At 36.9% G+C, this 16,849-nt stretch overlaps 1 protein-coding gene across 5 annotated transcripts in view; it reads right to left on the reverse strand.

The window, feature by feature from the left end:
* Positions 1-16,849, reverse strand: part of spaca6 (sperm acrosome associated 6) — a 52,538-nt gene that overhangs the window by 27,110 nt on the left and 8,579 nt on the right. For 3 of the 5 annotated variants that reach the window (XM_067449671.1, XM_067449667.1, XM_067449668.1), the window contains 3 exons: positions 16,034-16,117; positions 14,713-14,816; positions 7,449-7,556 (listed from right to left, as the gene is read on the reverse strand). The gene's annotated coding sequence lies outside the window, so the exon portion shown is untranslated. The remainder of the gene's footprint in view (positions 1-7,448; positions 7,557-14,712; positions 14,817-16,033; positions 16,118-16,849) is intronic. The other 2 variants (XM_067449669.1, XM_067449670.1) reach the window with 2 other exon arrangements.

Raw genomic sequence — 16,849 nt, forward strand, 5'->3', positions numbered from 1 at the left:
TGCAATAAACCAATCAGTCTCATTTCCCATTCCTTTTACAACATTTAACATTTCAAATCCCTCAGTTCTCGCCATTTCCTGAAAAGCCAAGACAATGCGGATTCTGGTTTCATTACGAGCTTTGTTGCGTTCTCTTTTTTTCTAGCAGACTCTCCTCTGTCTGTTCTGCTTTTTTTTAAAACAGGTTTCCCTGTCAATTCAAGATTTAGGGGCTCCACTTCTCACTCGTTATGACTAACCTATTCCACTCCCACACCATGCTAACCAGAACAACTTGTGGATATGAAGCGACACATGATGTTGAGTGATACATGTATGCGATTTCATGAGAAACCCATCCTGTCGGGTCTAAAATATAAATGGCTTATAATTGGCTTATCATGGGGAATCAGGCAAAAACACATTGGATTGATGATATATTGACAAAAAAAATTAACAACAAAATAAAGTTACTTAAGTGTACCTTTGTTTATTACATTTATTTTGTTGTTGTTGTTTTTTTAAACTCGGTTTACTTAAAGCACCCCCCCCCCCCCAATTTATTTAAGCTATTGTATTAAAAATCACAAAAATCATATTTATTTATTTAATAATATTTTTTAGGTATACAACACATACTAATGCATGTAGGCAGACAACACAAATACCAAGAGTACCATCAACAAACTCTTGCATATTTAGCTAACAAAACCCTCGTCTAAAGCACTTTACAATCATTGTTGTGGCATTGTTGCCCTCTGCTGGTGATATTGCGCACTCATCCGACTCAGCCCTGTCTCCAGCATTGTCTCTGCTCATTAGTGGCTTCTCATAATACACAAAGCAAACACGCAAACACACAAACGCGCACACACATCCACTTGTACGCACACAGTCTGACCTCGTTTGGTAAAACCACCCACTCTCTACTACTAAAATATTTATGCTGCCCTGATAATATGTTTTCTTTTATCATCATCATGATCATTAACCCCTCATAAACTTATATAAAATATACTTAAAATGCTAATTAATTTTATTTAATGACAACGGAATTCTACGAAATCCCTACAATACCCTTTAACACATAAAAGTGTGTGTATATATGTGAAGAGTGCTATGTAAATCATGCTTGTATTCCATCAGTCTAGACTGATTCTGCAGTGCTGGCAATATAGAGGCAGGAGTCTGTCTGCTAACAGAGAAGTTAATGCTTATTCAGCAGGAAAGCAGTGGTGTAGCACTCCTCTGAGACCTCTCATTTTCACACAGAGACACCAAAAGCCTACGAGCTCCATAGGTTAAAGCCGTATCATTTTGCATGCCGACTACACACGTTTCACAGATGGCATGCATGCAAAGGAATGCAAATGTGTTTATCTACACTAGCATAAGCTGCTCTGTCAACAGCCTGGCTTCTTTGTGTTTGTTCTCTACATTTGTTTGCAGTGCTGTGAATTCATCCAAGAGGTTTTAGTTTAATTAGTGTATAGGTTCAACTAATGAGTTTATAACCTTCTGTGCAGTTACAGATATGATTGCTAAAAAAACAGGCTTAGCTCGATTAATTTACACTTTTATAAGAAGCAAGAAATTATTTTATTTTAGGATAATAATTGTGTATGAGTGGGTCTCTCTCTGTGTTATATGTGAATGTGTTAATTTTTGTTCTTCAGATAGCTGAAATTAAAATCAATTTAATTGTAATAATTTTTTATTTTATCAGTTTATATTATTTTAAGTAATTATTTTTTTATAAACCAGGTGGGATTGTTTTTAAAGCAAAACATTTCAAGCTAAATTTAAATCAAGCTATTAGAAGATAAAATAACATATGTATGTATTTTCTGATTAAGTTATATTAGTGAATATGTTCATGGTTTCTCTGTTATATATTGATGTGAACGCTGAATTTCGGTGGCCCTAGCGATATGAACATAATAGGGAAAAAAAAAGTTTTCAAATTTGTGTTCCATACTCTCCCTGTATGCCATTGGATAATAATCATATAGTCCCGCCTCAGACTCACACCATTTTTTGAGAAAATGTTGCTTTGTCAAGCTGGTAGCTCTGCATATTAAGGAGGGGTAGGAGGAAGTATTTTAAAGGGACAGTTCACTCAAACATACAAATTTTGTCATCATTTCTACCATAATTTTCATGTCATTCCAAAACATCTATGACTTTCTTTCTTCCATGAAACCTAAGAGAAGATATTCAGAATAAATTGTCCATATGCTAAAACCCAGTTTGGTTACCATCACTCTTCAAAATATTTATTTGTGTGAGTGAGTGAGTGAGTGAGTGCGTGCGTGCGTGTTCACAGCAAGCGGGACAAACTACACAAGCTCCACTTAGCACAATATGTCAGGCAACCCCTGCATGTACCTCTACGAATCTGTATTTTTGCACAGAATAAAAAAAGATGAGCGACACGTCAAAAACCTGTGACAATCCTGTGGTACGTTACCATGGCAATACTCGGGCCTCCTTTAGCATGTTGCCAGGAAGATTATTTGGTTCTCCAGACTCTTGCCCTTTTTACTTTCCTCTCCCGCCACCATGAATGTCATCAAGTTGCCTCCCTATTTCTGCCCCCACCGAGTCCCTCTTTCTGTCTCACTACTTTTGGACCACCTACGTCTCATCCGGTTCTCATTCTACAACCCTGCCTTTCTTCATTTATCAAATCCCTTTATTTTCCCTTCCTCTGTTGACCTCTGCACTCCCCCTTGTTCTTTTTTAAAATCAAATCATCCATTGATGTCAACTCAACGTCTGGCTCGCAAGATGCTTTCCTGCTTTAATAACACCCCCTCTCTTCCAGTCTACAGTTTTTTAAATATTATCTCTCCATGCATCTCTTCCTTTCTTCCCAGCACTCTCACTCACCCTTTCCAAAACCCTTATGGACAGTTTCCATATAAATCCCAAAACTGGATAATAGGAAAGTCTAAAAGAGTGTTAATGTGTAACTGAGTGATTCAAGGTTAAAACTTAAAACGACGAGTCGACTTAATAATCTTTGAAAATGAGTCCACTCTGATGTTCCATTTCCAAACAGTTAAAATTATAAATAAATACACAGTGCAAGAGTCCTCTACAAGATGTGTTTGATTATACCATCTGGATGCTCAAAATTGATTGGGTGAATGTATGTTTTTATAAGCTTATTGTACACGTTAAGTTAATCGCCCTTCACCGCTGCTTGATTGTAACGTGCACAGAATGCACACACACACACAAACACACACACACACACACACACACACACACACACACACACACACACACACACACAGAAATGTCCTGTCAACACTGATCTGTGATTTATCAATAAAAAAGCTTAGAAACTGAAAAGTTATAGCATATACTTCTTAGTAACTAAAACCCACAGCTTCACTATTAGCAGAGAGACACTGCAAGGTGAAATTAAGTCACATGCAATAGCTTTCTCACCAATACATTCATAAGTAATTTTCATGATGCTTCTTTATCGGTACCTGATTTAGAACAAGCAGAAATCTGTGATAAATTACGACCCAAAGATAAAATAACTGATGAATATAAGCTGCTATGTAGGAGCCTTGTGGACAGCACTGTGTCATATTAAAGGGATAGTTCACCCAAGAATGAAAAAATTACCCAATGATTTACTCACCCTCAAGCAATTCTAGGTGTATATGATTTTCTTCTTTCAGACGAATACAATCAGAGATACATGTCCTGGTTTTTCCAACCTTTATAATTCAGTGATTGGAGGACTACATTTTACTAAAATAACCATCTTCCAGTAACCCCGGACCTGAAGCATGACGTATCGACGAACACGGAAGCACAAAGGATAGAGCAAAACAAAACAGTGGTCACAAATTAGAAGTCTAAAACAATATTTTTTTTAATAAGAAATGACAGAGGATTTCGATATAAGAGAACAGGAGCTTGAGTTTGTTGCCCAGCCCCATTTTTTTTAACCGCGAGAGGCATAAAAAACTTAAAGTTTTAAATATGGATATTTTTCTTACACAAACGCATCTTTTGCTTTGCTTCAGAAGTTATTATAAAAGTTTACATCATAAAAGTACTACACACTAGCCTGACGTGGTCATACTCAATTCTAGTCAGAATATGAATGTGTTTTGTGCTCCATTGGGCTGTGATTATGGGGCCGAACCAGGAAAGACATCAATTGGATAGATCTACAACCAATCAGAGCAAAGAAGCGACGCATAACGTTAGTTGTCAAATGTCAACAGAACTCAACTGCACTGTGTTGCCAAGTCCGTGTTTTTTTCTGCCGGTTGTTTTCTATGTCCGCGGGTTGAAGCGACTATTATGTACTATTATGAAAAAAAAGATTTTAAGGAGACACAGTTACTTAACAACATTAATCATTATTTCAGAGAGAAATAGTGAAGGTGAATGCATATATACAAACAAGCTCTCCGTTTAGAATTTGAACAAATATAATCCAAGCGCCTTTGGTGATGTGCATGATTACGTTACTGTTGATCATCTGTCCATCATCATCTAAAGCCCACATCTATCACTCCTCTATGGATCGAGTCCAGACCAAACTACCCAAGCTCAAATGTTGTGGGCGGGGCTGTGGGCGGGGCTGAGTTAGGCTTATTAACCCCCTGGAGCCGTGTGGAGTACTTTTATGATGGATGGATGCATTTATTTGGGCTTAAAAATGTCCTCCTTCATTTACTGCTATTATAAAGCTTAGAAGAGCCAGGACATTTTTTAATACATCTTCGATTGTATTCGTCAGAAAGAAGAATGTCATATACACCTCAATCATGGGCTAATTTTCCTTTTTGGGGGAACTATCCCTTTAAGCGTTCGAGTCTCAGTTTGAGGTTCAGGATAATTTGTTCATTAATGACGTCATCGGTGTTTAGTTGTCATGGACTTGACTTTCATCAAATAACTGTCGGTTTTAAAAATCAGAAGTCATTCAACACCTAGTGTGTACCCTTGAACATGATAAAATAAATGATAAACCATGATATAAGCAGTGGGTTTAATATTGATCTCTGTGACTTTAAATGGAGTTTTTTTTTAATACTGTATGCACTGTTTGACTAATGTAAGCCAGATATGGGCTCTTTCTCCACCATAAAGGCAAAATTAGATTTAGTTAAATCTACTTAGCCTCCTGAAAACAACAACAAAAAAATCCTGTCTTAGGCACTAGCAGAACAGCTCCTCAAAAACTTTAAAAATAAATATAAAACTAAATACAATTCTCAAAAATCATATCACCTTTCCACACATTTTCTTCCTGGGCAAATTTCAGCAGTAATCCCTTTCTGTCTCTTTGCAAAACCTCCGCTACATTTCAAGGTGGCAAATAAAGTGGTTAAGCGTGTTGCTATGGGAACACATTCCATGGCAACCCTGGGCAGCCCGGCAACGTGCCAAGCGGTTGCTAGGGCAGAGTTGTCAATCACGTCAGAGGGGTTAGTGTGTATGCCAGGCATGTTATTGGGACTGAGAAAACAGAGAGATACACACACACAGCTCTGGTCAGCTGCAAAATATTGAAGGTCAGCTGGCATTGTAAGTGCACAATGGAATGCCAATGATATTCAGGAACAATCAGAAATATTCAAAGCAACTTGACATCAAATGAAGCTGCTTCTCCCGTTTAATGTAAGAAACACACAAATGTGGTAGTTAAAAAAATATTTCAATGATAAAAGCTGAGACATAAGGAGACCTACAAACCACGGCAGAAATATGAAAGATGTTAAAGTGGTCGTATTATGCCCTTGATTATTCAAAAAAAAAATGTTTTTCACATATTTTACATTATTTTACAGCACCTCTCTACCCAGTCCAAACGCTCAGTTTATTTCCGGGTGCGATGAAGCCGCTTCTTCAGAACATACGAAATTTGTTGTGATCGGTTAGCTGGCCTAGTGTGTAAATATTAGAGATGGAGTCAATTTCAAACCAATTCAAGCCTGGTGTTAACAAACAAGAGGATCGTGCAGATTGGATTTCATGCACAGACTTTACAAACACAGATTTCACTGGATATTTCACAGCAGTATGTGTGTGTGTTTTTTTTAGTTTTTTTTAGCAAATACATTTTAGATACAAAGTTATACACCAAATGTCAAACAAAGTTTTGGAAATGAGATGGAAAAAGACATTGGGTCCTATCTCACACCCAGCGCAATGCAACGCCAGGCACAACGCAAGTGTTTTTTACTTTTATTATTTTCACGTCCACGTTTTTTAAATAGCAAATGCACTCACGCCCATCGGTTCGCCCATGGCCGTTCTAGTCTGAAAATTAGGGGCATTCAGGCGCATTGTTGTGCAGCCGCATTGTTGCGCAGATGCGTTGCTATTTTGAGGCAACTAAAATAAACTGCACCACTGACCAACTGAAATCTGGTCTAAAGTCAATAGTGTCGATGTTTTGAGTTACTTAAAGGGATGGTTATTAAAATGCTTCTATAGGTGGGTGCACAACACGCGTACACTCTACTTATAGCAGACATAGGGACACGCAGCACACAAACATGCCAAATAATAAAAATAAAAGAATTACAATGTAAAAGATTATAATTGTGTACGTAAAGATAAAAATGCCTACATGTCATAATTGATAGTCTTTGCATGGATCAGAATTGCCTATTTGCAGTAATGATGAAAGAAATTGGGTGCTTATATAGCCAATATAAGTTGGCATAATATAAGTCGTTTTTAAACTGACTCGTCAGTTTAATATTCGGGTGCCTATATTCCGCCATGTAAATAAGAAATCAGCCATGGTGCAAGTGCAACTGGTTTTTAAAGGGAATGGAAGATAAGACAATAAAGATGGTTTATTGCATGTTACGCCCAAAATACAACCCTTTTGGACCATGCGCCTGGTGCACAGACCGCTTTTTCCATAGTTAAACTAACACAAGGTTTATTTAGATATGCCCTAAATGCACTAGGGCCATGCGCTTCAGACCAAACGCTCGCGCAGATCGTTAAAATAGGGCCCAATGTCTTCTCTAATGCAGTTCAACCAGGCCTTCTCCTGTTCTTTGTGTATTCCATGGGTGGAGATTATTTAAAAGAGTAACATTGTGACTTCGCAAGCTCACCAAAAATTAAAAAAAAAAAATTGTAGTCCAACTTTTCGTTGTAGTTTGTGAAAGTGTATTCTATTAAATAAAGTACCTCCCTTTGGATGAGACTTTGATCAACATTACAGACTAATAAAGTTGAAAAAGTGAAAAAGCACTTAAAAACCCTCTTTAAAGAAGATGAGCAGAGAAACACGCAACTGTCATAGAGGAACTGATAATAAACAATAACTAAATAACAATTTGGAGCTGCCACAAAATAGGCTGAGAGCAGTTTAAAGTTTCGATGTTTCCGCTTGATTGCGTGAGCACTGTAGGTATAGATAACAAAGGGTGGAGAATGATAGTGGGAAAGAAAAGTGTGGTTACCTGATCACGGACCAGCTGGTCTCCTTTGAGCTGTACGTCGCATGAGGAGTGAACACCTGAAGTCCCGGAGGAGGACAAGAGCGGATCTCAGGTCAGGCGTGCCAGTTTCTGAAAAGACAAAAGAGTGTTCAAAAGATATAACAAATATACACATAGCATTGTACATACAGTGGCCACAGAAACTGTAGTACAGTTTACAAAAAAAGTTTCACAACATTGATGAAAATAATAATAATAATAATAATAATAATAATAATAATAATAATAATAATAATAATAATAATAAATGTTTCCTGAGCAGCAAATCAGCATATCAGAATGATTTCTGAAGGGTCAGGTGACACTAAAGACTGAAGCAATGATGCTGAAAAATTAGCTTTGCAATCACATAAAAACATAACGCATTAAAATATATTAAAGTAATAGCGCTAAACAAATACCGTAACATTTTTTGTGGAATGTGTTGCTAGTCTTTCTTTAAAAACAATCCCACTTTGTTTTATAATTCAAAATGACTGAATTAATGATTTTAATGGAAAAACATCAGCTTGAAGTTATTTTCTGCCTTTTGTTTGCATGAATGTGCTCTCTCTCTCTTCTCTCTCTTTCTCTCTCTCTCTCTTTAAAATCCAGATGCAGGGTTTTCCCCTGACGCATCATCTTACCCAGATAATTGTGACATCATGCCAAGAATGCACATAAGTGTTTAAATATAGACAAACTCCAGCCCCAGATCTCTGGTATGTATTTCATATTTTATGTCTGTTTTGACAAGCTTCTGTGTTCATCTGCATAACAAAAAAAATGCACCCTCCTGCCTGGCAGTAATCTTATCTGCACACGGCATATTAAAAAGGTCACATACAGGTCAACGCTCACGACGGAAATAAAACTGAAATGAAAGGAGCCGTCAGAAATCAAAGTAAGTTCATTTTCATCACCCATTATCTTCATTTATGCGGCTATCAGGGAGAGAAAACCAAATAAATTCTCTGTTCCAGGCCAATTTCATAGTCTGAAGCATAACGTATCTAACACCATTAAACAGAGCAACATAAATTCCCATGAGCTGTTATTCTGTTCCACATACTTTGTGTCCTAGGGTGAGAACAGAACCCACGCTAATCTTATCAGTCCTGACGAGGACTCACAGCGAGTCACAACAATTCTCAGAGGAGAGTAGGAAGCATGCTGCAGTTCTGGCTAGAGAGGATTAATTTCAAAGGCTTGTCAGGCCTAGTTCACTGGAGTCAAGTGTAAATAGGACTTATATTATGCTTGATAGTCCTTTTACTATCCATGATTGCCAAAGTGGTCCTTTTATACGCATATTTATATGATTATGTTAATAGTTTGGTGGTATCTTTAGAGATCTTTACAGATTGCAGTAGCAATTTGTCAAAATAAACCACTTTAATCTGTAATCACTTTTTCTGTCTTTTGGTTGGTGGAGTATTAGTTTTTCTTCATTAATAAATCTTCACCAAAACTGAAATCTACTAATAATATACAGTTGACTTCTAAAACCAGAAATAACATCTATTCGTCAATGCTTTACTCATTTGTCAATATAATTCAATGATCAAAAGTGACAGTAAAGACGTTTATAATATTACAAAATATTTACATTTCTTATAATAATTTGTGCTGTTCTTTTTGAACTTTCAATTGTTGAATGCATATTCAATTGTTTTCAACATTGATAATAAGAAAAGTTTCTTGAGCAGCAAATCAGCAAATCAGAATAATTTCTGGAGGATCATGTAACACTGAAGACTGGAGTAATGATGCAGAAAATTTTGCTTTGATGAAAGGAATTAATTACATTTTAAAGGTGTCATGAACTGGCTTTAAAAAATATATATATACTGTTGTCTGAGGGCCTAATTGTGTGGTTTTTACATTCAAAACATCATAACTAATAAGTAATATGCCATTTTCTACACTGGTTTTGAGGCTCTCTACTGAACGCTGGGTTTTGATGGGCATGTCGCACTGGAGACTTAGAAGTAAACGCCCACGGCTAGGATTGGATAAGATTTGCATATTTAATGAGCTTCATCTCCCCTGTCAGTTTATTTCACATGAGGGATTGTTTTGAAAGCATAATTTTCTCGATCACAGGGCTCGTAAACGTCTTTTCCAAACACAATGATTTATTTCTCATCCATCCGTGATTGATTGAAATATTATTTTTGTATTACTTGTATTACCTGCCCGATCTGTGGATATAAGCATGAACCGTGCACACACACCCAGATCAAGAAAGGAATATTACAGGTCCTTCTGAAAAAATTAGCATATGTGATAAAAGTTACATTATTTACATAAAATATACATTATTTTCCATAATGTAATGATAAAAATTAAACTTTCATATATTTTAGATTCATTGCACACCAACTGAAATATTTCAGGTCTTTTATTGTTTAAATACTGATGATTTTGGCAAGCAGCTCATGAAAACCAAAAAAATCTATTAAAAAAAATGCATATTTCATCCGACCAATAAAAGAAAAGTGTTTTTAGTGCAAAAAAAAGTCAACCTTCAAATAATTATGTTCAGTTATGCACTCAATACTTGGTCAGGAATCCTTTTGCAAAAATGTCTGCTTCAGTGCGGCGTGGCATGGAGGCGATCAGCCTGTGGCACTGCTGAGGTGTTATGGAGGCCCAGGATGCTTCGATAGTGGCCTTAAGCTCATCCAGAGTGTTGGGTCTTGCGTCTCTCAACTTTCTCACATATACCACAGATTCTCTATGGGGTTCAGGTCAGAAGAGTTGGCAGGCCAATTGAGCACAGTAATACCATGGTCAGTAAACCATTTACCAGTGGTTTGGGCACTGTGAGCAGGTGCCAGGTCGTGCTGAAAAACTAAATCTTCATCTCCATAAAGCTTTTCAGCAGATGGAAGCATGAAGTGCTCCAAAATCTCCTGATAGCTAGCTGCATTGACCCTGCCCTTGATAAAACACAGTGGACCAACACCAGCAGCTGACATGGCACCCCAGACCATCACTGACTGTGGGTACTTGACACTGGACTTCAGGCATTTTGGCATTTCCTTCTCCCCAGTCTTGATTTCCGAATGACATGAAAAATTTGCTTTCATCCGAAAAAATACTTTGGACCACTGAGCAGCAGTCCAGTGCTGCTTCTCTGTAGCCCAAAGTGCCTTGACCTGGAGAAATGCGGCACCTGTAGCCCATTTCCTGCACACGCCTGTACACGGTGGCTCTGAATGTTTCTACTCCAGACTCCACTGCTTCCTCAGGTCCCCCAAGGTCTGGAATCGGTCCTTCTCCACAATCTTCCTCAGGGTCCGGTCACCTCTTCTCATTGTGCAGCGTTTTTTGCCACACTTTTTCCTTCACACAGACTTCCCACTGAGGTGTCTTGATACAGCACTCTGGGAACAGCCTATTCGTTCAGAAATTTCTTTCTGTGTCTTACCCTCTCGCTTGAGGGTGTCAATGATGGCCTTCTGGACAGGGTCGGGTTCGGCAGTCTTACCTATGATTGCGGTTTTGAGTAATGAACCAGGCTGGGAGTTTTTAAAAGCCTCAGGAATCTTTTGCAGGTGTTTAGAGTTAATTAGTTGATTCAGATGATTAGGTTAATAGCTCGTTTAGAGAACCTTTTCATGATATGCACATTTTTTGAGATAGGAATTTTGGGTTTTCATGAGCTGTATGCCAAAATCATCAGTATTAAAACAATAAAAGACCTGAAATATTACAATTGGTGTGCAATGAATCTAAAATATATGAAAGTTAAATTTTTTATCATTAGATTATGGAAAATAATGAACTTTTATCACATATGCTAATTTTTTGAGAAGGACCTGTACTTCACTATCTGAAATTCACCGGCCTGCCGACGGGCTTCTGTTTTGGTAGCCTGTCTGGAAAACACATAGCCCCGGGACTACTATCACATATAAAAAGACGTTTTACTCACATAAGCGTGTTGCACTACCTGTCGGATCCAATATAGAAGGCGCAGCACTGTGTTTTAATCTCAATATGTCTGCCAATCCAGATCTAAAACATGTTTACAAACGATTCGGCGGTGAAATGAAGCAAACAAGCGTACATGTCTTCCCCACGTGAGCTGGAACTTCATTAAAAATAAATGAAGTATCACACATTCCTAATATTAGGATCCGAAAGAAGCTTATGCAGCGACTGTGTTCTTCCACCACCAGGAACAGCGCAATATCTTGCTATCTTCTTCGGCATGTTTATTGCTGCTAGCTGGCGTTATCCGAACAGCTCCATGAGTCGGTGGGCAGGACTACTGAATTAGACGCACTGTAGAGGCGGTATTTCGCAACAGATGACGTCAAGATGCGCACATGATTTTTTTCTGGGCCTGGTGTCTATAAAAGCTTTTCTTTGACTAACAATTAAGTTTTAAGCCCTGAAATTTACTGGATATTCTTATCTTACCATGACCTATTATATATTAAAATCTCAAGGGAAAGTTGATTTCTCAATTCATCATCCCTTTAAAATCAAAGTGTTAGAAATGTTTTAAACATCAGTGCATATTTAAAAAATAATAATACATTTTTACTATTAAATCAAATGAATTATATATTTTTTTTTATCCCATCATATGTTAATCAATTAACATCATTTTTTGAAAGCCAAGTAAAAAAAAAAGTGTTTTAATTTTCTCTAAAAGCCAAATTAAGCAGCCATTCTGAAAATTAAAATGTCCAGTTCTAAACTTTCCACTAACCATTTATCTGAAATTTGCTGGTAGCTCCTCTTATCACGAGCACAAGCCTCGTATACACAAGGGACCTCATAGATCCTTTCATTTTTTTCCCAAGGCAGAACTGCGCCATGGATACATTCATCTGTGCCTTTTGTTTGTGTGTGTGCTCCTGTGCCTCCCCATAACTGTGCCGGTACCCCTGCATACAACGGATGTATAGAACCTTTTGTACCTCATTTTTCGAGAGGAAATGTCGCTCCATCTTCCCCCCCTTGGTTGGCCCCTCACGGGTAATGCCTGATTGACCAAAGCACCTCTTAAAGGGGTCAAAGGGCAGACAAAACAGTCTGGTGTCATGGCAACCTGACTCTCAGCAACCAGAATGATAGGGAAGGCAGGGAGGGCTTTGAACAGGCTGTCCGTCAAATTATTTTCAAATCCCTCTTCTGGTTTTCAGATAGGAACACACAGACAAATAGCAACACACAAATGTCAAAGTGGGATGATTGACAAGCATTTTGTAAAGCACTGAGAGTAAAGAGAATGACGACTCTAAATAAACAAAATAAATGTAGTAAATATAATATTTAAAATAATAAATGGCAAATATGACATAAAATAATAAATGGCAAATATACATAAACATATCCAGCACACATCAAAAGTATATAAGTAAATTCATCACAATGCACATATTTTCATTATTTGCTTATTTTACTTTACATAAAGACAGTGCATAACTGTCAAAACTTTTTTGTATATTTTTTGATTGTAATGCCACTTTTCCTGCATCAAATATTGTGCATTTGGCCCCTTTAACTCACAACCAATTGCCTCATTTAAGTATTTATTTTTTCTCTCACCACTCCTGGATATACAGTTTTCCTATTTCCTGAACAATAATGTCTTATTCTTCAATATTGACTTTTATTATCTAATTTATGTTTCTCTGCTGCTGTGCAGCAATGTATAATTTTGTATCACGCTGCCAAATAATGTGACCTCACAACATATGACCAACAGCATGCGAGATGTTGTCAATTAATTCAGGAAAAAGAGCAGGGAAAAAGAGGCTAAAGCTGTTGCAGAGTACATTTCCATTGACTAACACTTACCCTAAACCTATTTATGCATGTCTATGGCAAGCAAGTGATCCCTCCCTAGATGGATTTGGGCACAGTACCGGGTGAGTTCACAGTTCTTTGTGTTCAGTGGATAAATGGAAGGCAAATGCATTCAGATCAATACTATGCCATGAGAGGGGCCCAAGAGTGTGTGAGAGAGGAGGGGGAATTGGTGAAATTGGACAATGGAGCCACTGATTAATCATTCCTGTGCTGTTATTGACTTTCTGTTAAAGGGGTGAGTCAGAACCAAATTTATGTGAATGTGCATGTGCGTGTGTGTTTACTTTCCTATACTTCGGGTACAAATTGGTTTGCATTGTACTAAATCTGATAAACTCTTTAAGCATGCCCTCAGAAACATTATGCAAAGCTAAATTACAGCAGCCATTACTTCATTCTTCAGTGTCACATGATCGTTCAGAAATCCTTCTAATATGCTGATTTGGCGCTGAAGAAACATTTCTTATTATCGAAAACAGTTTCGCTGCTTAATATTTTTGTGGATGCATTGATATATATTTTTTCCAAGATTTTTTTTTGGTATAAATTATAAGTTCAAAGGAACAGCATTTATTATTGGAAATATAAATATAAACTTTACATATGTTGAATTATGAATTGTGTTTAACTGCATATCAGTCGGCTATTTGTTGAGAAAAGCCTGCAAATGAAGATAATTAAAGACATTGAATTATTGTGGCAAATGAGTAAAGCATTGACGAATACATGTTATTTCTGGTTTTAGAAGTCAACTCTATATTTTTAGTAGATTAAAGATTTATTAATGGGAAAAAAACAGAATAACACTTCCCCAATCAAAAGACAAAAAAGTGATTACAGTGGTTTATTTTGACATATTGCTACTGTGATCTGCCATCTGATCTCTAAAGATACCACCAAACTATTAAAATAATCATATAAATATGCATATAGAAGGACCACTTTGGCAATCATGGATAGTAAAAGGACTATTGAGCCTAATGTATGTCCTATTTACACTTGACTCCAGTGAACTAACTGCTGATTTGCTGTTTAATAAATACTTCTTCTTAATATCAATGTTAACAACATTTGTGATGCATTATTATTATTATTATATTTTAATACAGGATTCTTTGATGAAAATGAAAAAGGAATAGCATTTATTCGAAATGTTTGTAATATTATAAATGTCTTTACTGTGACTCCTTGCTGAATAAAAGTATTAACTTGCTTTAAAAAAATTACTAACCACAAACTTTTGAATGGTAGTGTATATGTTAAATTTATCATAATTTTCCCCAAATGTATGTGATATTTTGGAAGGCGTCTAAATGTTATTTCACACAGGATGAAGAGTTTGACTGTGTGTTAACAGCACATGATAATGGGAATCCCATGGGGGGTTAAATACAGACACATATCAGCCTACCAGACACAACACAGGAGGTCGTTGGTCAAGAGCTGGGGGGAAGGTACGTGTCACATTTCCCTGGCTTTGACATCTGACCTTCCGGCTGTGACCTTGTACATTGTCTGAGAGGGCAGACAGAGCACAGCTAAGCACAAAAAAGTTATCTTTGAAAAATTGTAGTCAGGACTTAAGCTTCTAACCAATGCTGCACCTCAGTGCTCAATACTTGATCTAAGTGCTGCGTTTGACACCATTGACACTATGGATCATGACATACTATTAGTTTGATTGCAAAATTACAATTAGCATTAGGTTAGTTCAGATCATATCTATCTAATCATTACCATTTAGTTTTTTAAATGTAGAATCATCCAAGTTAATGTCGGTCAATTATGGAGTGCCACAAGGCTCTGTTCTAGGCCTCTTGGTAATACTAGAAAACATGGAATTAGTTTCCATTTCAGGCGGATGATAGCCAGTTATACATTTCATCACAACTAGATGAAATCTCTAAATTATCCAAGTTGACAGAGTGTATTAAAGATATAAAATAGTGGATTACCAGAAATTTGCTTTTATTAAATCAGGTTAAGACGGATGTATTATTTATTAGACCAAAAATCTGTAGAATCTCTTAGAATACACTTTGCATCCAGACGGATGTACTGTTACTTCCTCTACAGTTAAATACCTGGGTGTTATATCAGACAGCAACTTCTCGATAATCACATTTCAAAAGTTAGAAAATCGGCCTTCTTCCAACATATATATTTCTGATGCAGAAAAGATAGTTCATGCATTCATGACCTCTAGACTGGACTGCTATAATGCTATATTAGGTGGTTGTCCTGCATGCTGCATCCTCAAAAAACAAGCTACTGTCAGTCCAAAATGCAGCTTCTAGAATTCTTGACGGGGTCAAGAAAATATGATCATATAACCCCGACTTAAACATCTTTACACTGGTTACCTATTAAGTTTTGTATCGATTACAAAGTATTGCTACTGACCTATAAGCCGTGAATGGTTTAGCTCCTGTGTATTTAACTGATCTTCTATCACCCTACAATCCATCACACTCTTTATAACTTAGAATATCCAAGTCCAATAAACGCGGGAGGGTGTTTTCGTATTTGGCTCCTAAACTCTGGAATAGCCTTTCTGTGGCTCAGACACACCAGTTTAATTCTAGATTACAGATGATATCTTTCACTAAGCATTCACATAATTCACCTCATAGCCTTACACTCCAGTTATATCAGATAAAATGAACATGATTATTTTTGCCTGAAATATCGGCAGCAATATAATTATTTTACACTTGTTTTTCTGTCTCTACCTTGTGATGCCCATCCTGAGGTAAGCAGACGCCAGCTCCAGTTTGAATCAAGCATCTTACAAAGATTTCAGATGCCCTTAACACCTGTGAAGAGAAGACAGAAACCCCTGTGAGGACTTCAGATGACACCAACTCTGAATCAACACGCACCACTGCCAAATTTCCTACATATTGTAATCATTATGATCACAACTTGTAATAATTGCTTTAATGAGATCATTGTTTCTGTCTAAATGAATACATGATATTAGCTAACTGCATGATTTGTATTATCTAAGAACAGTAGCTTTTGACATAAGGGACATTACTTTGACAGTCACCTCTGATAAAAGATGACTAAATTGCTATTTCTCTTGTTCTCTGTTAAATATCTCTTAAATTTTACTCTTGATAAACATCTATCACATCAATTTTAACCGGTTAACTGCACAACCATTCAAATCCACTGGCGGAAAATCCAGTCAGACTGAAATCTACAGCTTGGTGTTACGCCAACAAACAAGTTTAAAATGTGACTCTTTTTCCAGAATTCAAGTAATTAATGCACACAAAAACACAAAGCAGTTGAGAAGCTTTCAACATAGGAAATACTACTGCTGAAGTGCTATCAAAAACCATTTAAGAGCCAAACATGCACTCACTGTGACCAATCCAACAAGTAAAACTAAATACATCATACTACAAACCAAACCTACTTATCTAGTACATTTTTTTACCATGTTTTCTATTAATCTTCACCTTGAACTTGAACAATGCACAAGTGTTTACGCTTGATCTGTTTCTTGACCTTTCTTTGCTCTAAGCAAACATCTTGAG

The sequence above is a fragment of the Pseudorasbora parva genome, chromosome 7 (assembly GCF_024679245.1).
Source record: "Pseudorasbora parva isolate DD20220531a chromosome 7, ASM2467924v1, whole genome shotgun sequence".
In the NCBI taxonomy this organism is placed as follows: Eukaryota; Metazoa; Chordata; class Actinopteri; order Cypriniformes; family Gobionidae; genus Pseudorasbora; species Pseudorasbora parva.